Genomic DNA, 24094 nt, shown 5'->3' with positions numbered 1-24094 from the left:
TATCACTATGTGCTCATTATTTTCTATATCATATCTTGATTTAAACTGCATTATTAGCTTAACAAATTTATGGACATTTCTTTTGGTCAAAATGACTGTATTGCAAATTAGATAGTTCTAGAAAATATCCAAGCAATTTTGTATTTCTACAAGAACAGCACAGCTATGTGAGTGGTAATGCTTTTATTAAAAAATGAACAAACAATCCCAACTCCTATCCTGTTCAACAATGCACTTTCTAACAGCATTCATTATAATTAATTGGAAATTTATTGAAATTAATGCTGTATTAATTTGCTCTAAATATTAGAAGGGGATGTGACTCATGCTTGCAATGATTTAAAAAATTCTGTAGGTTCCATTTGAGTGTCTTATCTAAATATTAATGTAAATAAATTTATTATTTTCTGGGAGCCTTTGGTAGGCAGGGAGAAGTCTTATAGAAGCAGTGAAGAGACTGTACATTAACCTTGTAATAGCCATTCTATAGATAAATGAATAGAGAGGAGAGTAGATAAAATAGTCTCTAAGGCTGTGGATTCATAGCAAAGCCTCTTTGAAATGAGTTATGGGACGGTTAACAGCAAAAATACGCCAAAATTTGATTTACATTCACAGCCTTTATTCTAATCTGGAAAGATGCAGGAGCTTTTTGATGGGTATAAGTAACTTAATGAAAGTCTGGGACTGTCTAAACAACAAAAGAGAACATATTCTTGTCAGGTGGTGTGATTTGAAGGCAGGGTATTTTGCTGAATGAAGGAAATTTTGCTTCTTTCTTGAATTAGAGCAGCTCTGTGGTATTAGGAAAATCACTTTCCTTGTGCTTCATTTATCTTTCTGAAAAATTATGATTATATTATCATGGGCTTCATGGGTTAAAGTCAAGATAAATACTCATATAATCTGGGGAGTACCCACTTTCAGAATGTCATGGAACAAGGGACATCTTGCATTTTCAGTCTGTTCCTTCGAGCACAGACAGATAAGTTCAGCAGCCTGCCTTATTTCTTGTCTTAGAAGAATCAAATGTTCTTATGGTTAAAAATCAATATTGCTCATATTTGAGCAAAAAAATTTGATTGATCTGGAACTTACAGATGATATGATTTATCTGCAGTTTCTTTTGAATATTTATAGACAGCTGCTTTTTCCTTTTTTCTTCTCTGTATGATAGATCTGGGACTCAGCTTCCTTGACACATGTATCTCCCAAAACCCAGATCTCACTAAGGAATTAGCCTTTTATTTCTTCTCGAAAGCAACATACGCAAGCAAGGTCCTCTTCCTTCATGTCTATGCAACCCTCCAAAGCACCTGCTATGTAAGTAAGTTAGGTGCATTGTATCCAAAGCACTTAACATTGCTTGTTGATCTTCTGGGATCGTTTTTTTTTCCTCCAGACAAGCTTGCTGCAGTCACATTAGTGCATTGTCCTATCTTATTATCTAGATCCTTCCTGAGCAGATATGAAGCTAATGAAACTCTCGCACAGAGCAACAACAAAAAAGCTACTTAAGTTTCTAAAAAAAAAAAAAAAAAAAAAGAAAAAAAAAAAAGTAAGCTTCTATTAACTTAATGGAAAAGCTATGTTCCACTAGAGGCAATCAAACTTGTACTTTCTTGGAAAGAGTAAGAATGAACTAAAATTCAACACTTAAACAGGCAGAATCCTGTATGACATTGCTGATGTACTGCAGCATCAGAATCCCTGAGATATCTATTTCACGATTACTGCTGGCTTGTATTTGTGCTAGATGTTACGTGGACTTGTGAAAAACCTGTGGATTTAATTTTTCTATGATTGATATGACTTCATTTTCAATACCAGGGTTTCTAGAAGAGTAGTAACTTGAATGATTTTCCCCACTTGTTGAAGAACAATAACGTTTTAAAATGAAGATACACTTAAGGCAATTTTTTTTCTTATTCAAAGATTTCTAATTTTGTGTTTATTGGCTTGAATCAAGGAAAGTTGAAATAATTCAATCTATATCTTTGTTTTTATTTATTCTACTTGCAGGCAGATTGCATCTTCCTTCTCAAGCAAGGGTTTAATTATTGTTCTGTATAAATGTTAAGAGAACGGAAATAGTTTCATGTTGTTCAGAAATGATCACTATGACTGAGGTATATCATAATCAGAATAAAATGACTCCTGGTCCTCAAATTGCATTCTTTCAAATGGAAAGAGGAAATGTTTTCCTCCTCTTGTTTTTATTTTCCTTATTCCTCATCGAGCTGGTTGAACATAATTAACAAGTAGACTTTGGAGACAAGGTTTTTTCCATTTTATTCTCATTCAATTCCTGGAAAAAAATACTGTACAAGCTTTCTTTTCAAAATTATTTGAAGGAAACTTTTACTGACAATTCTACTATTCTTGAACAAATATTCTGCAGAAAACACTTAACTTCAGATATTCTATGTCTTTGCTAGGGGTTTCCAGCATGCTTTCTCCAATTGAAAGTTTTTTATTTGTTTGGATATACTAGATGGCCTTTGGAAGATCGGCTGTATCTTTTTCTAATAGTTTTTTTTCTCAGCCCCTGCGCTAGAGACAGAAGAGCATGCTATCTGGTTTTACCTCCTCCCAAGGTTAGGCAGGCTATCAGTCAGCCCTCTAATTTACACTTTTAACTTCTGAATTCTACCTGCCCTTATGTTTAGGTGAAGTCAGCCTTTGCATTGCTCTTTTTCTGTTGCTTTTCTTGCTTTTCTCCCATCTGTAGTCACGCTCAAAGTTTAGAAGTTGTCCTCTCTGACTTCTCTGCTTGTTACTTGAATTTTCTCCCTCATTATGCATTCTTATCTCCTTTGGTACTTCTCATCTTTCCTCACTTGCTATACCAAATCATTCTGCTGCCTCTTGTTCATTAGCACCCGTTCAATGAGCTGCTCATTTGGGAGCCATAGGACAAAGATCCATCTAAAAAGAAGTAATGACCTCCCCAAGCCCCTGTTCTTCTTCTTATCTTTGTGTCTGACTCTAGGCCTGAATCAGTGTATCTGACACAAATTCAGAGTTTCTGTGTCCGAGGTGTTCAAAGCCATCATAATCCTTCTCTAATGATTAGATGTAACTAGCCTATATCAGTATTTACATGTTCACCTCTGATCTTTATATAGTTGGCCAAATTTTTGACAGTTTTCCTCTCATTAAATGGATTTTGCAAGGTAGAGGTTGTCAAAATAAGTAGGATAGCAGCTTCTGGCACCACTTGTTAGTATGCTCTGACTTGAGTGCCATTCTTAGAAGCACAGGCAGGATATTTGTGTTATCTTTGGCTGTTGCTCACTCTGAACTGTGCACAGTAAATATTCAGGGGAAAGGAAATGTAGTCAGGGGAGAAAGTCTGTTATAGCAGTTTCTTTATAATTTGTGTGGTTTTTCTGGGGGGTCAGTGTTTGCACTTGTGTTGTTATTCTAAGTCTTCTGTGATCCCTGGATCAAATAAACCTCAGTGTGGGCTGCTGAAGGAGAGTGCTTGATGGAGATCCCGGGTTTATGTGCGCCTGCTCTGAATCTAGAAAAAGGAAAAAAGGGAAGAACACTGATTGTCAGAACTTGCTTTATTTCCTTACAAAATAACAGCTCATAAGGAGAAATTTTTGCGCATACCATGTGTTTCATGGCAAGAATATGTGCCTTAGTTTTCTAGTTTAATTCAGTGAATTTCCTTAACACTGAATGAAATTATGTAAGAAGATATCTCCACAACACTACGTTTCCATTCAAACAAACTTATTCCAGAATTTAACTTGATAATTGTTTTTACAGATAACTCTGAATCAATAAGCTGTGTTTTTTGGTGGATATGTTCTTTGCCTAAATAGTTGTGAATAAACATGTATAAGGATAGACAATCTGAACAGTACTGTTTTAAGGTTCTTCAGTTATGCATAATTTTTAATATTGATGTTACTGCAAAATTGCTGCTGATCAACAAGGTGATACTATAACTTCCATGTTGCTATAATCTTTTTAAGGTTGTGTATATTTTATCTTTTTAATCTAGTTGACCTCTCTGTTTTTTGTTTTTTGTTTTTGTTTTTTTTTTTACTGTCATAAAATATTTTGCAGCCAGAATCAGGCCCCTTTTATGCTATTAATTTTGTATTGCAGAAACCTATTACATTTCAAAAAAGATCCAATTCTAGTATTCACTGAAACATAATCCTACTATATAATTACACAGATTCACGTACTAGCCCTTCCTTATTACAGATTGCTTCAAAGAAATATTGTATAACTATACAAAACAGCTTAAGATAACAGCACTTTAAATGGGTAGAGGATTACACCTTTCAAAGCACCTAAAGCAAGTTTAATGTTATCTGCTGTTTCCGTGTTCTGTTGTCTCTCTTGCTTTACTCATGATTGAAAATACTACATTATAAAGCTCTTTATCTTTCTTAGTATGCACAAATTAATTCCTTTGAGGCAGAGCTCACAAGAATTAAAATAAAAATAAGGATTAAAAAAAAAAAATCATTTCAGAGAAAGTATAGACCAAGTCAAGGCTCTGGGAAATGCTGGTTCAGTAATCATGACAAAGTAACTGTAAAGACTGACTATCAGAATCTATTTATACAGAGTATACATCAAGAGCATAATGTACTGAAGGGAAGAAGAAACTCTTGTGCTGATAGTGTGCAGCTATATATAGCATTTCTTCTATACAGAGGATTGTTTGTGAAAGCTGATATATTAAGATCTTTAGAAATAGGAGCCTTTTGTTTGCCTGCAAGCAGGAGAAAGTATGAAAGAATATCACAGTCAAGCTTCTGTCAGTACTCTTGAATTGCTTTCTAAGGACAATATATGGCAGATGAAGCCTTGTGAGAGTTTTGCACACTGATTTTACAGTTCCAGCTTTTTAAGGTGTCCATGGAGAATGGCTCTGTCCTGAAGACCTCCCATTTTGTCTGTTAGACCTCATGGCTTTGGAGTAGGAATAATTTCACAGCATGCATAATTGTGATTGAATAGATCTCTATGTTGAAATCTTGTAATGATGATAGTACTCTGAAACAGTATATAAACTAACAAAAAAGTCCAGAAAGGGTTGTGCCTCTGTATTTTTAAGACTATTTCTTGGTTATCTTTGACTCAGAATCTTCCTTAACTTCATTAAACACCTCCAACCTTATTTTGAAGGTCCTTGTGCAAGCCTTGAGTTTCTTACTTAACATGTTCCTTAATGCAGTAAATTTCTAATCAGTCATCTGTAGAGATTACCTTTATTACCTGATGAACTAGCAAATTACACAGTTTTTTTCCACCTAAATCTATGCTGTGTATCCTGCTACTGCTGTGTACTGACTAGAGATTTCACATCTTGTGCTCAGCAGTACTATTGTTTGATTAGATGTCTTTGAATATCTTGGAAGATTTAGAAGAGGCTGTATCTAGTATTATGCAGCTCTCCTCTTCCCCCAGAGACCCTAATAAAGGAAAGAGGCAACAGGGAGAAGTCACTACCCTCTCTCTCTAAGATGATTTGAAGTTTACATCACTGACCAGTTCTTAGAATATTTCATTCCCTTTCAAAACTGGGTGGATCAAACTGAGGTCATTTGGAGTATGGTCAGATCTGTTCTGCAAGTCTTACCTATCAGTTCAATTTCTAACCTTGGTCAAGTATTATGTACTGAATTACTTTTGAATTGTAGTACCATAAAAAAACAAAAGCAAATTATTAAATTTAACTGTAACATAGAAATTTACTTTCAGATTCAAAGGATAAATATTCAGCATTATTTCTTCCACAATTTTCTCTATTTTCTCTTCTTAAGTGGTCTACATCATCATATACTGGTTTGGTTAGGAAATAGAATCTGTATTTTCCCCTCATTCTGCTTAGCCAGGTCATGGGTTTTTTTGTTTGTTTGTTTGTTTGTTTGTTTTTTGTTTTCTTTTTTTCTTTTTCCTTTTTTCTTTTTTTCTTTTTTTTTCCCAGTGTTTGTTTTAATTACTATAGTGCATGAGATATTCTTAACAACATGATATCTTCCATTAAACCGATTATAATAAATTAGAATAAAACACAGCATGTCAGCATTCTACTCCACAATCAATCTTTCAGTGATTGGGTTGCTGACAGAGTAATATATCAGCAATTGGGAGGATGGAGGGAAGCCTATTTTACAACTGTATTGGCCATTGAAACATGAAAATTACCTGTGAATGCATATGTTTCTACTTGGATCCAGATATTCGTTTTTCACTTCACACATGCTTACCTTCAAAGATACCAGTAACTATTCTGATGGTCAGCCTTTACATTCTGTGTTTTGTGGAAAGCAGACATACAAAATTATTGGAGATGCAAAAAGAAAATTTACTAATTATGTTTTCCTATTGGAAGTTTAGAATTAACAGGGAGGAGTATCATCGTAGCACAGATTTAAGTGTACAGGGTTTCTGAATCCCATAAGTAAATTCCTGTCAGCATCAACTACCTCAGACTTTTTGTAGGTTTTCTTTCTTTTCCATATTATTACCAGATTTCTTTTAGGCATCCTCACTGGGGTTACTGGGGAAGTGCTGTGATTATGGTACACCTTACATAAAGCACAGCAAGAAGAGCAAGATGGCTGTATTTTAAGGTTGTGTTGATACAACTAAGTGTAGAGAAAATAACAAGACTCAATACATTTAAACTTTTTCTTTTGTTTTGAAGACAGGTGCTGTAGGTGGTGAAGTAATGTAGTAGGACAGTGAGGAAGCAGATATTGACCATATGCGATAAGTGAAATAGGAGAACTCTGTTGTCCTGTATTCAGTTTAAAAGTGTTGTTTACCCAACAGTATCTTAAGTAAATGTGAACACAAAACACAATCTTCATGTGAAAAATTTATGTCGTTAAAAGACTGGCAATACTTTTTGATTTATCTGATCTATTTTACTTCTATAAAATTCCTTTCCTACTTTAACTTTCACTGGCACTGAATTGTTTCTCTCCATTGTTTTGAAGCAAATCTGATTGTTGATCTGTTACAGAGATGAAGATCAAAATTAGGTCAGACTTGCAGGACTGATACTGCCCACTTATTCTCTTAGAAGGACTGAGATTTATACTTAAAAATTAAACCGTTCCTAGGTGAAAAAACATCAAAATATAGGTACAGAGGTTGTTTTTTTTTTTTTCTTGCATAAAGCCATGAAAAACACAGATAGTTGCACATAACACTCACCTGTTCATCTTTGTCTAGATGAGCCATATGGCTTGCACTAAAATATTCATTTCTGCCCAATAATGAATGATTTTTACAGTGTAGGACATAGCATGAACTATGCAGAGCTGTCTGCTCCTTTGGTCTTTAATGTCTTTTATTTCCTTTCTAGCACATTTTAAAGTTCCTTATGAGAAAAATACTTTAGATATTGGATGACGAAATCTTAGGTGCCCTGCACTGATTCTCGTTACTAAAAGTTAATTATACTGATGAGATCACATGTAAATTTTGAATATGTATGTGTATGTGGAAGCATCAAATTAAGTACCTAAAAAAACTTTTTAGGATGAGTATGTACAATAACATCAATTTTAATTTTGCATAAAGGACTTCCTAAAATGACCCAAATGACATAAAACTAGTTTGATGTGTTAAATTTGGCCAAACCCTTTTAGTTTTTTTCCTTCACTCATGCCACCTTTCAATGAATAGTGCATATCTTCTAAGTAATTTTATTTTGGTTTTTAATGGCACAAACTGGATTGTAGAGAGGGAAATTCTTGTCAGATATATCAAGGTGATTCTCTCATGTTAAAAATATCTTCAATCTAGTGTCCACATAAATAAGCAAAAACTTTTCAGTAAAACTAAAGGTATAGGTAATTTGTCTTAGTTGGTGTGCTATACCTAAATGTGAAGTAAACCTTCAGAAGATCCATCATATCAGAGAGTGTCATCTCATGTGATTTAGTTCTGCTTGTACATTTAAAAAATATAAGAAGTGGTAATATGTACATAAATTTATTTATATTATGACAGCTTCCATTTTGCCAATGTCATGTTTTCAAGATAGAGTATCTCAGGGAATCAGCTATACAGTTGTGTTGATTTGAAATTTAGATTTTCAGGTTTTGCAAGTTTATAGTGGAGGAATAGATAGATACTGTGATTGATCTTCTTCACTTCCTGAGGCTTCACCAGTCCTTTTAGACAAGATGGTTTATCATAGTTTCCATGACTCTTAATAAAACCATATAATAAGAAAAACACCACACTGTAGCTATCTTTCTAATAAAAAGAGAGCTGTCACTTTTGAGAAAGAAGAATCCACGGGCAAACATTTGAAAAACTCCCGTTTTACTTTGCTCATAGAGTTGTCCCTTTAAAATTGTAAAAGGCCTGCTAGTAACAGCCAAATTAGTATGATTCACATCTTTCTTTAATTTTACAGTGGCTTTCTATTACACGGGAAGCCAGATAAGAAACATTGTTTATTTGATAGGCAAAAGAAATTGTATATTTTCTCTTGTTGTGAGCTTTAATAACTTTTATGTTTGAAAGTATAGGAATGTTTTAAAATTAGTTAATCAGTTTTGAAACTAAATTTGGTTGAGAGAAGCAAAATCTGATTCAGTCATGTTTCACTTTCTTTGTACCTCAGAAAATCCATCTGCCTTATATCAATGCTATGGGCTTTAAACTCCGTTTAACATGGACAGTGGCAAAAGATATATTTTTTATCTATCTATCTATTTATTTATTTTAATGGTTAGTACCAGATAAATGTACTGAATTCTAAGTAGGGATGAGATCACATTCCCCAAGATGGGTCTCGCATATATTTTTTTTAGAAGCTAGTAACTACCTGGACAGTGGTCACAGAATCATGGAATTATAGGGGTTCGAAAAGACCTCTGGAGAGTATGTAGTCCAAAACCCTGCTAAAGTAGGTTGCCCAGGAAAGCATCCAGGCAGGTTTTGAATGTCTCCAGTGAACCAACTCTTTCTGTACATGATTTCTTGTGTCTTTATAGTCAAAATATGAGAAAAAATATTATTTTGATAGAGATTAAATGGAATTAAAGCAATGGGTTAACCATAACTATTTTGGGTAATCCATAACTGTTTCAGAGCCACAAGTCTGTACTTTGGTATTTCAGTCAGGTACAGTTTCAGAATCCTGGGGTAGATATGTACAATCTCCTCAGTGTACTCAGCTTTCTGATACCATAATATTCTGTGTAGCTTGTTCTATTTCATTTGTGCTGGATAGAAGTGACATGGACTGGATAAAAAATATATAGATTTTTACTTTAAGGGATTATCCATCTGGGACATGTACCTTTACTTTCTCAGCTTTTGTAATTCTGCAAAAACTTTTGAACTCTTCTTGGAAAAGATCACTGAATGCTTGATTTTTAACTTATGGCATGAGTTATACATTTGAGTTATATATATGTGTTACATATTATATGTTATATTATATGAGGAATATGCTTTCAATAACCAGGGAGAAATGTGTTGAACGAACTTAGTGAAGAACCTCTCATGAAATTATATACTGTGGTTTCTTTCAGGGTGGAAGTTGTGTATTTATTATTGACATTTCAGTCATGGTCTAAAAGGTCTTTGCATTTTTTTTCTAATAAACAGTACCTATTATTTTGATATTCTTCAGGCAAAATAGTTTTTTTGCTCATTAATATATTAAAAAAACAAACATCACCCTTCCAGTTTCAGGCATTTTTTTGTTTATTTATTTTACTTTGGAAACAGAGAGCTTAGAATAGAAGTTTTTTTTGCAAGGACTGTGAAGCAATCCAGCATTTTCTTTAATCAGGTACTTAATACTGTAGGAGTCAGGAAAGGATCATGGTGATTTTTTTTCACAGAATTGAAAATAGAAACAGTGGCTTTTGTAGTCTGTAGAAGTGGTCCTTAACTGTCATTTTAATATAGCTAAAAACTTATTAAGAATGAAAAAATTATTAAGCATTCTTCCTTTTGAAATATTTCCATCTTCCTTTATTACTTGATGATATATTGCACCACAATAATTCACCTGCTTTTACTACTGATGAATATATCATCTTACTATGGTTCTGAAATATTTCCTAATTCATAGAACAAAACTAAAAGTGTCCTGAACTCATAAAATCCTTAATGACTTGGAAACTCATCCTCTGTCTCTTTTAATAACTGAGTATTGAATGTCCTCTTAAAACTGGCTAGCTGTTTGAATTACAGGTTGCAGTCAGATCTGGAACTTTGTTGAGCAAAATTCAGTTAAAGTGATTTTAGCCTTCTCTGGTTTATGTAACCTCTTACTCTATTTGTAATTTAGAAATAACAGAGTAGCACAAATCTATTTTTATTTTTATTTTTATTTTTATTTTCTTTGCCTTCAGCAAGCATATTACAGAATATCTCCACTGTAGTCATAGACTTTTGTCTGAAGTTCTAGTCTGCTATGGCTCTGTGAACAGCCACAGAAAAATGATGCCTGTGGCCATGGAGAACACAGTAAGCTCTATAAGTATGTAACAATTACATAAAAGAGGAAAAAAAACCAAAAGATAGTGTTGAGAGGGGTCACCTCAAAATATCTTAAAGTTAATCGAGACAGGAATTTCTTCTGAGTGCACAAAGTTGTTTCAACTTTTCATCATAAATAAACCAACCCAAATGAAAGTTTAAATTATTGGGAGCTAATATACAAAAAGGCTACAAGTCATGAATTTTTCTTTCCAAATTTCCTCCAGCTTTTTTCTTGACTTAACAAATGCTGTCAGTAAAACTAGTGTTAGTCTCCCAATAATCTTACCAGAGTATTTCAATATTTTTCACTTAAGTTAACAAAAATAACCAGCCAAAATTGGCAAAATCCCAACCATTCAAAACTCTCCAATTCTTTTTGGAACTGGAACTGAACAGACGAATACACTACTCATAAGTAGAGAGCCCATGAGGTCTTCCAGCAGTAAAACTCGCTAATAGAGCTCCAGCAAAATCTACAAATGATGTGGTGCTAATTTGTTAAAGAAAGAATATGTAACTAGTGGTGTTTAATTACACATAACAGAAAATATTTTTCTTGTAGACGCGTATGTATAGTTGGATGTTATTAGTTACACGTCTGCTATTGTCTTAAGTTTCAGCTGGGACATAATTGTTTTCTTCAGAGTGTCTGGTATGGTGCCATGTTTTTGGTTCTAAGAGAAAAACAATGTTGATAACAATCTTTATAGTTGCAGCTAAGCAGTGTTGTGCAGGGCCAAGGCCATTCTCAATGAGGGGAACAAGGAGAGGGGAGGGAACAGGATCAGGACAACTGATTTTAACTTAACTGGCTGTCATAGTTTTATGTGTTTTGGATTTCAGTATTCCGGTATCATAGTAAAATAAGTTTTCCTCCATAGATTGTTACAGCTGTTCTTTTTTTTCCTTCCTTGAGCCCACCTCCCATCTCCTTATCCTTTTTCCCTTTCCCTTCCCATTTTGCGGGGCTGGGGGGGTCCAGGGGCCTACTGCCCCCCTATCACAGGCATAGATTGATCTAGTTAACTCCGTGACACTGGCTTTTGCTATTTTATCTATAACCACAAATTCTACTTTTTTTTCCCCAATTCTCTCCCCCATACTGCTAGGGAGAGGGGGAGTAAGTGAATGATTGTATGGTGCTCAGCCACCTGCTGGATTAAACCACAACTGTACACCATACTTATTGATTCTAGAGAGACAGAGTGGACAGAACGACTGTGTATTGAGCTTCCTCCATAAAGTAGTGTGGAACCATTATGCTCAGAATATACTGTCTGAATCTAAATCTCTGGATCTCTTTACTTTCTATATTTGCACAGTTTCTTGAAAAAGTTCATGCAATGCTGCTCAAAGTGTTGCTATCCTAAACATTTACATAATAATGACATTTAGTTATTTAAGGAACATAAAGATACAGTTACTTCAGGTTGGGTAGGCTAAGGGAGGAACTGCAGTTTTTTCTTTCCTGGGTCACTTTATATAAAGTAAGAATCTCCTTGAAAATCAAGCTAGCAAACACAGTGTGAGAGTGCAGTGCAGATGGCTGGAGCACAAACGAAAAAGACGTAACCCCCAGCTTTGTGCTTAGGTGGATCTATTTCTATAAACTTTTTTTTTTTTTTTTTTTTTTTTTTTTTTTTTTTTTTTTTTTTTTTTCCAGAGGGGAAAAAAGTAGTTTTTCATTACTGGTGCACATTAGTTCTGTCCTTTCTTTGTACAGCATTTGATGAGCTGTAATTGTATTCTTGGCATTCACAATGAAGCACATTAATTTTGCTTTTAAGTCTTTTGAAATTCAATAGAGAAATATGCAAATAGTTCAGGAGGAAATATGTAATTCAGAGGAGGTGTTATATGGGATTCTTTTTCCTAATAGAAAGACAATGAAATTGTCTTTTCAGAACTACTTTATTCATCATGATAAATCAAGAATCTATTTCCTCCTCAAACTTTGAAATTCCATTTTTTTCAGATCTAATGAGATTCTAGCATTCCTAATGTGTGGGGGAGGGATTGAGAGAGTTCCTGTTGTTATTCTTGCTATTTAAATGTGTATGTAACTCCTTGATAAAATGGATTGTATCTTTATGGATTTACTTAAAAATGAAACCATTCCACTGATATTAACTGAATTAAGTTAGAAACATAGGAAGCAGACTAACTGTTCTTACAGCCTCTTTGTGAATAGATCTGCCAATAGACCCTGGCTATGTCAGGGGTCTAGATTATGATCAAGTATATCTACAGAAAGGAGATTTTTGAAGTGACACAGCTTTCATTATAATCCTGGGAGGCAAGCTTGCTTTTCAAGACCTGTAACTTGAACTTTTAGGAAACTTTTGGGAAAAAAAATTAGAATATAAAATTGTTTTTAATTTACTGCTGATGACCATACAAAAGATTATGTATACTATATATAAGCTATCTTCCTGAGTGCAATCTACTTTGCAGAAGTTCCTTTATACTCCTCTCTATTGCATATATGAATAAGGAAAACCCACGTAGAATGTCCCACTGATTATTCGATGGGCAAGATCCATATGCGTGGCATTTGAAGGCTTATAACTCACACTAGTTTAGATAATTTCTGTCTGTCTCTGATTTAATAAGAAATATTTGGAATTATATAGTGACAGCGTTTAGATGGAGTCACTTGAGTGAAGCTGAATTGGGGATTAGGGATGTACAAATGGGTTAAATTCTCTCAGTTTTTTGTTGCCTAGCTCTCTAAGCAGTTCAAATTTTAATACCAATCAAAGTCAGGACTTTTCTTTCACCCCTCCCCCCCCCTTTTGAATGAGCTAGCGTGTTGATGAGGTGAGGAAAGATGTCTTATCAAAGAAACAACCCAGAAAATTTTGTCACTTGTGTGAGTCACCTTTGGAGGTTGGACTCAAACTCTCTTCAATTTATTTTAGCTTGATGACAATCCACATGTATATTAAAATCTCTTGCTTGCCACTGACCCTGTGACTTCTATGAACAGAAGATCAGGCCATGATTAAAGGCATTATCTGTAATTATGAAGCTTCTCATGTGAGCTTCTGGAAGTTTATGACAGCATTACATGATCACAAGTGCTGTCCTGACTGCTGTTGCTTTGATTTTTCCATCACACATCTAAGAGGTGTCTTTACCAGAATAATCTGGCAGCTGAAAAGAAGGAGCCCTCTTTGCACTTAACTGCTGGAGAACATCTCTCAGGAACTTTGGTGCTTTTTTCTTATCAAGTCACCTTCAAAAAGAAAATAAAGAAACAGTAGCAACTTAAAGTGGCTATCACTAGGCATTTAATATCTCACAGCTTCCACTTAGGGGCAAGCTAATACTAGTCAGAACGAGTGAAGTAAGTACAGAATAGAAACAACCAAGGAAAGTTACTCTGGAGAAAACACTTAGTGTTACTGCCCTATGGGAGCTTCTGTTCTTAAAGCTTTGGAAAGAGCAGAACAATTGAAGCCTGGGAGGTTCAAGCACAGGCATGTCCAACCTGTAACCCACAGGCCATATGCACCCCACTTGCAATGCAGCCCCTCCTATTGCCCCACACTATAAAGGCAGGGGTCCTGCCCCAGGTGTGCACTCATTGAAGAGAAGCAAGTAAATATGAATATGTTATTCATGCTGTCTGGGCTGAAACCCAGGCACAAAGAGGGTGCAGTGTGGTGCTAACTGAAGTTACGGCAAATAATTTTATGTATTTTGATACACTGGCTAAACACTGTGAACAACATATGTGAAAAATATGCATTCACGTATACCACTTTGATAGAGGAATTTGAGAATAGATTTCAAGATTGAAAAAAAACCCCAAACACAACAACAAAAAAACCCCATCAATTTATGTTTGTGACTCCATTTTCAGTTTATATAACTACATTTCCTACAAATTTCCAAGTGGAACACGTAGAGTTGCAATTAGATATTAATCTCAAAAGTTTGATCATTGTGCTTTACCAGATTAAACTTTATCAGACTCTAAAAAACTTCTCCAGAGAGAAATACCCTTTACTTTACAATCAAACATACATAACATTCATGTTATCACTTTTTGGTCATACATAAATTTGTGAACAACAATTTTGAGATGATTTTGAGGTATATTTGAGAATAAAGTACATGACAAGTAAAATTTCATCAAAAATATCTGACAAACACTTTGAGAACTCACAAAGAATGGCAACCACTGCCATCAAACCAGACCAACATATTAGTTTCAAAACAAGGTAAAATATGCACTAATTTTATTTGTTGTTGCTCCCTTCTAAAAATGTTTTAATAAAAATATTTCAAATTAGATTTTTTCAACTTATATATTAACTATATTGTATATTTTACTGCCTGCTCTGAAAGTAATACCTCCTGTTTAATTACATTGACACATGACGTCAGAGGTGCTTTCAGTGGTATGATGGTATAAGCTCAGTCTTCCCAAAAATATTCCATTACAATTTTATTGCAGTGTGACAGGTGGCAGCAGAGGTGCAATATGAGAAAATGGCACCTGACATGTAAGTGTATGTGAAGCTGAAGTATGGAACTGAATTTCTCCATGTGGAAAAAAATGCAACCCATTAACATTCATCACGCTTGGTGAATGTTCATGAAAATTAAATAGTGGATAAGAGCACAGTATGTGGTGAATTTCAGCAGTGGTGACAGTGGGTCACCTCTGCTGGCACAGCTTTTGATTAGCATGATAGGATCTTGTTAATTGCTGGTGAAAATGCATAGCTAGTGGTAGTGCCTATCTTGAAAACTAGTGTTTTGTAGCAGAGAATTTGCTCTATCAAGTAGTGTTATTGTACTGTTGTAGTTTCCATGAAAATAAAGATAAATTACAGAGCCACCTATGTATAACCAGCCGAAGATGATTCCTCTTCACTCAGTGCAGCCCAGGCAATTCAAAAGGTTGGATATCCACGCTCAAGCAGCTATTTTTCATTAAGTTGCACTTAATATATTTTTCTCATATTTTATCTGTGCCTCACATTTGCCTCAGTGGGCTAGCTGGACGATAAAATGTTGCTGTTTTAAGCATGGTGCAGAGTAATAGCTACTTCGACTTCCACACTGAGCTTGTAATGCATAGAGAAGGATGACATATAACAGGGGAAAGGGATGAGATCAAAGATGCATCTGCACTATGCTAACCAAGGAGGGAAGCAGTGGGCCTTTCCACTTGGCAGGTGTGTTTTTTTTTTTTTTTTTTTTTTTTTTGTCATGTCCTCCAGGCTATATGGCCTTGAGCCACTTATTTTATCCTTATGTTATCATTTTGAGTAGCTTTTATTTATAGAAAAAGTAAGTCTGATGCAGTTGTGCGCTCTGGGATAGGTGTATATTTCCAATAAAGCCTGCAAATTAGGTGTGTATGGAAAATACTGAAAAATTACTAATGCTTCTGAAAGGTTTTTAGTCTTAATGTTCTTTTAATCTGTTTCTGCTTGCAGATGAGGTCCTGTGAATGCTATTTTTGGCAGTAAGAGAGGCCAAAGAGGTTTCTGACCTCAGTTATTCTTTCCCATCCTCACAGTGAAGTTATACAAAAATAAGTGTTGTGGGGGCTGTATGGTAAACTGAACCGACTCAAATTTAGAAAATATTTAAAAGTATTATTTTCATGCTCTGCATGGAGTTTCCCTCCATGGGAACATTATTCCAATGACTGCCTAGTTTCTGTGGTATTTGAGAAGTACATAGTGAGGAATGTAATGTTGAGATTTCTCTTAGTTAGCTTTCTAAATAGAACATTAATGGAACCACAACTTACATTTGTTGTTTATTTGTGCAATTAATCTCTGCTGTTTATCCTGGAATTGCTGATTAACAGTACACCACTACCTTCAGCCTTTCATAAAAACTACAAGACTACCTTAAGCTTGTGGTTTTGCCTCCTCTTGTTTGAAAGCAAAAACCAACCAACTAACAAACAAACAACCAAACAAAAAAACAAAGAACACCCAAAACTTAAAAGAAGTATATTTATTGGCTTATATTGTTTTGTTTCTTCTTGGTTCCTGTATGTCGTGGCTATTCACATACATACTGTCAGGTACATCAATCTGAAAACTTTCATCCTGTAGTTGTCCCATAGCAAAGACATAAATTCATTTTGATACACTGAGACTTGATTTTGCAAGAGTGTTGTAGTAGTTTGATAAAGGATCTGTGATGGAATTTTGGTGGGCTGGCAAGTCTTCAAAAGAAAATTGAATATTTATTTACTTATTTATTTTAGCAAATTCTAATGGAACACAAGCTGTATGTAACAGCTGCAGTGTAGAAGGCTCTTCATAACATGCAGTTAATCTCAGTTTTGCAGATGACATTTTAAAAGTGAAAAGTTTCTGAGACTTGTCTCCAAATGAGAAAAAGATGAACAATAACATCAGATTTGTTTATTTCATTTTAATATATATTTAGCAATGTCAAATCAATAAAGCCAATCCTCCGTCATCTTCATAGTTCTTTTCACAAATATTTTTGTATTAAAACTACAGATGGCAGTTACAAAATCATATTTTATATAAATTTGAGCAACATGTTGTAGTGGAAGATCTCCCTGCCCATGGCATATGATCTAGATGATCCTTAAGGTTCTTTCCAACCTAAACCATTAGAGTTCTCTGATAAAAGGAGATCAGTCAACTTCTGTTCCTGTTTGTTTTGTTGCTGTCTGTGAAAGAGAGATGTTTGTGTGCACCATAACCTTTTAAGAAGCATTATTTTAGTTACCTGTCTATGTAAAAGGGCAAAAACTGTGGGCTGAGAACATACTGATTGGTTTAGTGAAGGCACAGAAACCTTGAAATGAGAATGACAGCTGGAAGTAGGGAAAATGGAAAGAATAAGAAAATATCCCAAACCTGGCTCCTTCTCATCAAAAAGCAAATGTAGGTTATCAAAACCTTTGGAAATGGAAGCAAGAGAAAGGAGTTTATATCTAATCTCAGTGACAGAAAAGCATTTGGCTCTGTCCTTTCTTGCTGTCTCCCCTTTCTTTTTGCTCTCTGCTCAGTCTCACTCATTTCTGTTTTCACTAGGCTGTCTCAAGAAGGTATTTCCCTTCGCACTGTCTTTTAATCACAGAGAAATCTTTCTATGTTTGCATAAATTTTCTGTCAGCTTCTAGGCTTGTGTTACTGCTCATGTAATTCTAAGTGAATTGCAGTAGACTATTAGCAGTTTGAGATTTTTTATTTATTTAATTTTATTTCTCTCTAGTAATCTCTTAGCAGACTTACCTGGTAACTACAGTTTGTCTATTCAGTGCATAATTGTGGAAGGAAGAGAGGATTTATCCTTTCTCCTAACACAGGAGGAAGAGATACAAAGAAAGTTGGGAGTGGAAAAATTACTTTAACCCCCAGTTTACCCTGACATTTCATTTTACTGGTAATTGCCTTCAAAATCGTAGAATAGGCACAGCTGCTGTAGCTAAGGCATTCTGCAATATAGCAGTACCCAAAGTAGATCTTTCACATATACTCCTTCCAAATATATCCCTTGTGTTTGTTCTCTACTTTATGGATAGTATGGCTGAACTGTGGGTGAAGTCTGCTATCTACTGCAATTCCTGGAGTTATCAAAATTCTCAGTGTGTAACAGTGCTTTTCTTGTCTGGGATTTGGGCTAGAAACAACAAGAAATGTTAACTGGGAGAAAAAAAAAATCTCACGTTTATAGAAGACGCCTTGAAAAGATGGCATGGTTATTTCTTCTGTATTTCAATCTGAAAGCAGATTACACCCTCTCAACCTCAAAGTATTTTGTTAGAGAAAATTAGTGAATTTAGGTGATTGGCTCTTGTTTTTTTTGAGCAGGTACATTTATAATATGATTTGCAGGGAAATATGTAGTCTAGTTTAATGATACAGAGCCATGTAAATGGATTACATGGCTTTTACACAATTCTGCTTTTAAAGGTCAGTAAGGCATTGGTTGAATGCATGACATAGGTGAAACACTCTGTCTTCTCCGGAAACAATTTAAATCTACTTATTGTTCTTACAACTCTAAGTGCTTTTTTTTTTTATTGTCTCTGAGGAGAAAGGATTGTTTATACTGTGTGATTTGAAGCTTCCAACTAATCTAGCCTTGGCTCTTAATTTACACACCTACATAATCCCTGCAGGGTGGGAGGCAGGCAGACACTCCTAGTTGCTCTCTGGAGATACTCACCTCCCTCTGTTGACTGAGCTAAGAGAGGTAGAGGGAATGGTACAGTTCTCTTGTATTTAGTTATAAAGACATTCATATTTCCCCTTTTTGCCCAGACACCCATGTTGCTGTTTTATTCAAGCAAACTAACCTTCAAACATGAAAGAACAAACAAACAAACAAAAGCCTAGAGAATGTATATGGTGATTTAAAAACAAAGGAAAAGCTGTTCCAGAGAGCAGACAAAATGCGGTGTGCATTTGTTGGAAACAGTAAAGCTCAAAGAGGAACAGTAGGGAGCTGAATATAACAGCCTTGAAAGCCATTCCATTACTAGCATCTAAGCTGAAAGCTAGAGTAAAGCCAATTTTCTTATCTCAGCAGCATGAGCCTTGCAATCTAGGCTGTTCTTGGTTTTAATTGTCACCTGCATTCTCAGATGGCTTAGTGTTCTTGCACAGAAAAGTGCATTTGCTATCACAGCTGCGTCCATAGCTAAGGGTGATGATACACACCCCACCCAGCCTAAAGGTAATGATGCACACACAGCGTGGCCTCTGCTCTCTCTGAGAACAGGCTCCCTTTCAATGCTCAGGATGTGCATTTTGGAGGAGACATCAGGAATGTTTTGTGCTTGAGAAAGTGCTTCATTTTTATTCACATCTCCCACCTCACCTCTTTTAGCCTCTCTGCCAGTCCATCTATGGTCTTTGAATCAAGAGAAACTTGTTAGTGGGATTTTTCCTGGTAAGACTGAAAGAAAGCTGTCTGATTCCAGAAATGGAAATCCAGACTCTGAAGATTTTCATGAAAATGTAAACGTTTGAGTTAACTTCAAGGGGAAGGAAAAGAAACAAAAACAAAAGACACACACATTGCTTACCTGGGAATAAAATTCCAATTTTTCACTTAATCTTTGTGAAAAGTGTGTAAAAAATTGACTATCTTAGAAAAACTACAGTTGTCTTCTCCCCTTTTGATATTAATATGAATATGTATATCTTCAATAAGACTGTTACAGTTTTGCACAATATTCCCATGAACAAACTAGGCTAACACATTTAAATGTAAGTAACATATATTTTTTTCTTTTAAATTTGAGTTTCAGTAGAGTAGAGAAATGATACAAAATAGGATGCTTCCAGAATTTTTCCTGGCAGAAGTACAATTCAGAATTTTCATCAATTACTAATTTGGCCAAATTGCGAGCACTTATAAAATCTTCAAAGGACATTGTAGTGGGCTGGACTGTAAATGTGATGACTAAAAGTAGAATTTGGAAGTGTTGTCAAATTTGAAAAAATACTCTGGACTTATGCAAGTGAAAGGTGCACAGAAATCTGTTGTGTAAACATATGTAGTAATTCAGTAAAAATGTGGGAGGTAAAGTGGAACACAAATTGAATGTGAGCTAATAGGGTAACATGTTAATCAAAATGGCAGAGGTAAATGGAATTAAAGTGTGAAAAATGTTAGATAACCTCTAAATATTGTAGCACTTTAGATGGGATATAGTGACAACTTTTGGTTAAAAAGACTAGTTGTGTCAAGAAGGAAAAGCAGAAAACCTTATCACAACATAGGAAACACAATCAAAAAGGAAAGACAGGCATGAGGTTGTTCTAAAAACTGAAAAAAGCTCTAGGAAGAGACTTAAGTCTTAAAAAGTGTTAAGAAAACCTATAAGGAGAAAGAACAATTTATCTTATTTTATAAAGGACAAGAAATAATGGGCTGAGGCTACAGAAATAGTATAAGCATAAGGAAAATCCTAATTTTAAGTATAGAAAAGTCTAAATGAATTGTTTGGAAAGTACTTGGTTATCAATACGAGGTTTTGAAGAGTAGCCCTGACAAATATCCATCAGGTAGGTACTGGATCATGGAAGAACCAGATGTCCTATTAAGATCTTTTCCATCTCCGTCTTCTGTGTAATACACGATCCAAAGTGGAGGAATGGGACTGACTGTATAATGTGGGTGGTATAGGGAAAACAGTATGAACTGCAAAAACACTTGTTTATTTTTCTTGTGCTGCTCTTGTTTCTTGGACAAGTTCAACTAAAACAGAAGATTTTCATTACTCTTTAATTTTTACAAATTGTGGCAGAGAAATATTCTTTAGGTGCATTATTTAATTAAATGTAAGAAACAAGGTTAATTTGATATTATTTTCATATATGTTTAATAACTGATGAATTTTCCCTGGCGAGTTTCTTAACAAAGTTTACTTAACCTGAGAATTTCAATGTCAAGTGTTTTCTCTGACGAGTATCAGGACCACAGTCTTAACACCTCCTGTTTTTTTTTGCTTTGTTTTGTTTCGTTTGTTTTTCTTTGATCCTTTTTTTAAACTGTCTCCCACAAACACAATATACTTGCAAGTCTCGATTTTTCATGTTTACTTTTTTTGTTGTTTTGAATCTCACCCTGTTTTTTTTGTTGGTGTTTTTTTTTGTGTTGTTTTTTTTTTTTTTTTTTTTTTTTTTCCTGAGCAGTTGGCTGCAGAAACTGTGAAAAAAGCAATAAATATTTGGGGAAAATTTTGGTAAGATTGGAATGTCCATTTCAGTACAGTAACAGAAAACTTTTTGTGTTATTTGATTAGAATCAATCTGCTATTGGAGATATTGTATGCAAATATCTTTACTGCAGCTTTTGTTCCCAACTGTTGTTGCTTCTATCATTCCATTTAACATTTACATCTTTGACAGACATATCATAATGATGATCACTTACCACATGTTAAATATCTCAAGGGCATGCTGTTTTTCAAGGCAGCAAGCTGTTAGACTGGCTCCACTGATTGTCAAACTATACTTTGCAGCAAGTAATAATAATGTGAAATTCTTTTCTCTTTGATTAGTCCTACAGAGCATGAATAATTTTGAAACATCTTTTATCATCGCTCCGGATGCAAGTGCAAACCTTTAAACCTTGTTGGAAGTGCAATCAAACAGTGTTTGGGAATGTCAAATATCTCACTGAAAGTATGGATTTTTAAAAATTTATTTATTTATTTATTTTTGTTTCTGTTGATATGTGTTTTATTGATTATTTCCTGTTTCTCTTGGATATGCTCAGAACTTCAGTTACCCAAAAAATGTCTCACGCTATTCAGTACGGAGGGGAAATAGGGGAGTGTGGCAGGCCCTGCCCATGTTGTTCTTTATCAGATAGGTTGCAAAGAAATTGGGGAAACAGTCAGAATAGTATGGGAAAACTCCTCCAACTCTCCCTGGTGGATGCATCAAAAATAATGCCTTTATGGAACACCTTGCTTTTAAATAATAACATGCAGACAAAACCTCCTGTAAGTTAGAATTCTTTTAGTGCTGAAATTGCCATCTCAACAAGCCAGATGCTGACATGACAAACTGGATAGAAATCCAAATGTAAAGCAATTTCCTCATATCACAGTAGGTCAGATTTGTAGATACAGTGAGACACTAAGGTCCAAAGGTAATAAAGTGAAAACTTCCCTCTGTTGTTGGAATTACTGCATTGCAGAATGTCACCAAACAATTGTGCACAGCCTGGTAGTAGGTCTTATGTCTTAGATCTGTGAACTGTTTTTTATCAAGCTGTTGTTGTATTTGTTTCACCAAAACAGCAGCTAAACAAATTATTCAGATATTTACCTGAACACCAGGGCTCACTGAAATTTTCTCTTCTATTGGTTTGGAAAACAAACCATGTTTCTTTACTTGTTCAAAACTGCTTTGAGTTACTTGCTTGGTATGAGATAATCTTCACCCTTACTGAACTAACAAAAATTTATAAAAGCAGAGATACCCCAACAGTATAAGAAAAGTCTTATAATAGTTGTTCTCTGTATTCATTTCACTAAATCTATATTGCTCCTCTGTAACTCGAATCTTTGTTAATTCAGTTTTCATCTTCACTGCTATTGCAAATGTTATTGCACCTGAACATGCCTCTCACAGCTCTGTGACAATCTATTTCATCATTTTTTTAATAATTTTCTTCTTCAAATATTATTGCAACTCATGAAAATTCCTGAAGTTCTTGCCTTTCTGCAGATTACACTATATAATCTGCTTTTTAATGGCTGAAAATATACTTTCATCCTCACTTAATTTTCTGTTTCTCTATGTAGTGACTCATTTGCTTAAAAGAAAAAAAATGCATTTATGTACAAAATGTGAGGCCATTTTTTGCTGTCTATTTTTCAATTTAAACTATATCAGATTGACTCTGAATTGATTTATTGGTCAAAAATAGGAAAAGAATTAATACTCCACTGGTTTCATTTTTTCATTTTGACGTGTTTGTTTAAAAAGTTATCAGAAAATATTAGCATAGCTCATGAATGGACATTTGAAATTGTTTGAAGAAGCAATAGAAATATAAAATAGACGCTTTGAGGTCAGATATACATTCTCCAAAGCTTTAAGTATGGTTAATTTGGTTAATTGTTTTGAAGATGAATGAATGTATTGGCATCAATAAAGCAGGTAGTTTAAAATTTTTATTAATGCCATAATTAAACATTTATTTTTTTTTAATAAGCAAATACTGTATGTGCAGGAAAACAAAACAAAACCACAGCATGCCTATGACAACTATCATAGAATCTTTTGAATTGGAATGGACCCTTAAAAGCCATCCAGTCCAACTCTCCAACTATGAAAAGCTTTGGTTATAAATTCTGGTTACAATGACTCTGAGTCTTTACCTGTTAGGTGAGGAGCATGATTCCCTAATCCTATCTGGTTGGTCCATTTCAGTACAAATTCAAGGGCAGTTATCTTGTTTTTTTCTTAAGACAGAAACATCCAAAAGCTGTACACTTTTCTTGGTCTCCCTGGAGTAGACTTTTGAGGTATTAATTTAAATGTCTGCCATTTCATAAGCTAGAATGCGTAAGCCTTCTGTTGAATGGATTCACGAAACATCAAAGAAACAGAAACATTCTGAAAATAAAAAACAAAAACCAAGAACAACAGGAAAAACATGCACACAAAAAATCAAAGCCTTCCTAACCAAGGTACAATTACTTGAAAATTAAATCTGATTTATTTTAGAAATGGAAGCAGAAAAATATCTGTAAATGATTTATGGTCTTGAGTAATCACTTCTGCTGATTAATTACACAAATATTTTCTGGGTGCTGGACAAATTTGAAGGTCATAATTTTCCATAGGATGGAATTAATTTTTCTGTGTCAGTACAATTTAATAGTCAGAGTAACTTACAGGATGCTTAAATGTCTATGCAGTTCATAGATTATATTTTGGAAAAATCTTTACTAGTAATTTCTCCTGTTCTTCATTTAACATTTTTCTTCATGGAAGTGAAAAATATCACATTACATTTTTTCTTACATTATTTGAATGTAAAACACAAGCATCATTTATTAATATTTTCATACAACTGAATGAACTCATAAAAGACCAACTCATCA

The sequence above is a fragment of the Meleagris gallopavo genome, chromosome 6 (genome assembly GCF_905368555.1).
Source record: "Meleagris gallopavo chromosome 6, MGAL_WU_HG_1.1, whole genome shotgun sequence".
In the NCBI taxonomy this organism is placed as follows: Eukaryota; Metazoa; Chordata; class Aves; order Galliformes; family Phasianidae; genus Meleagris; species Meleagris gallopavo.
Note: the sequence above shows the minus strand (reverse complement) of the source record.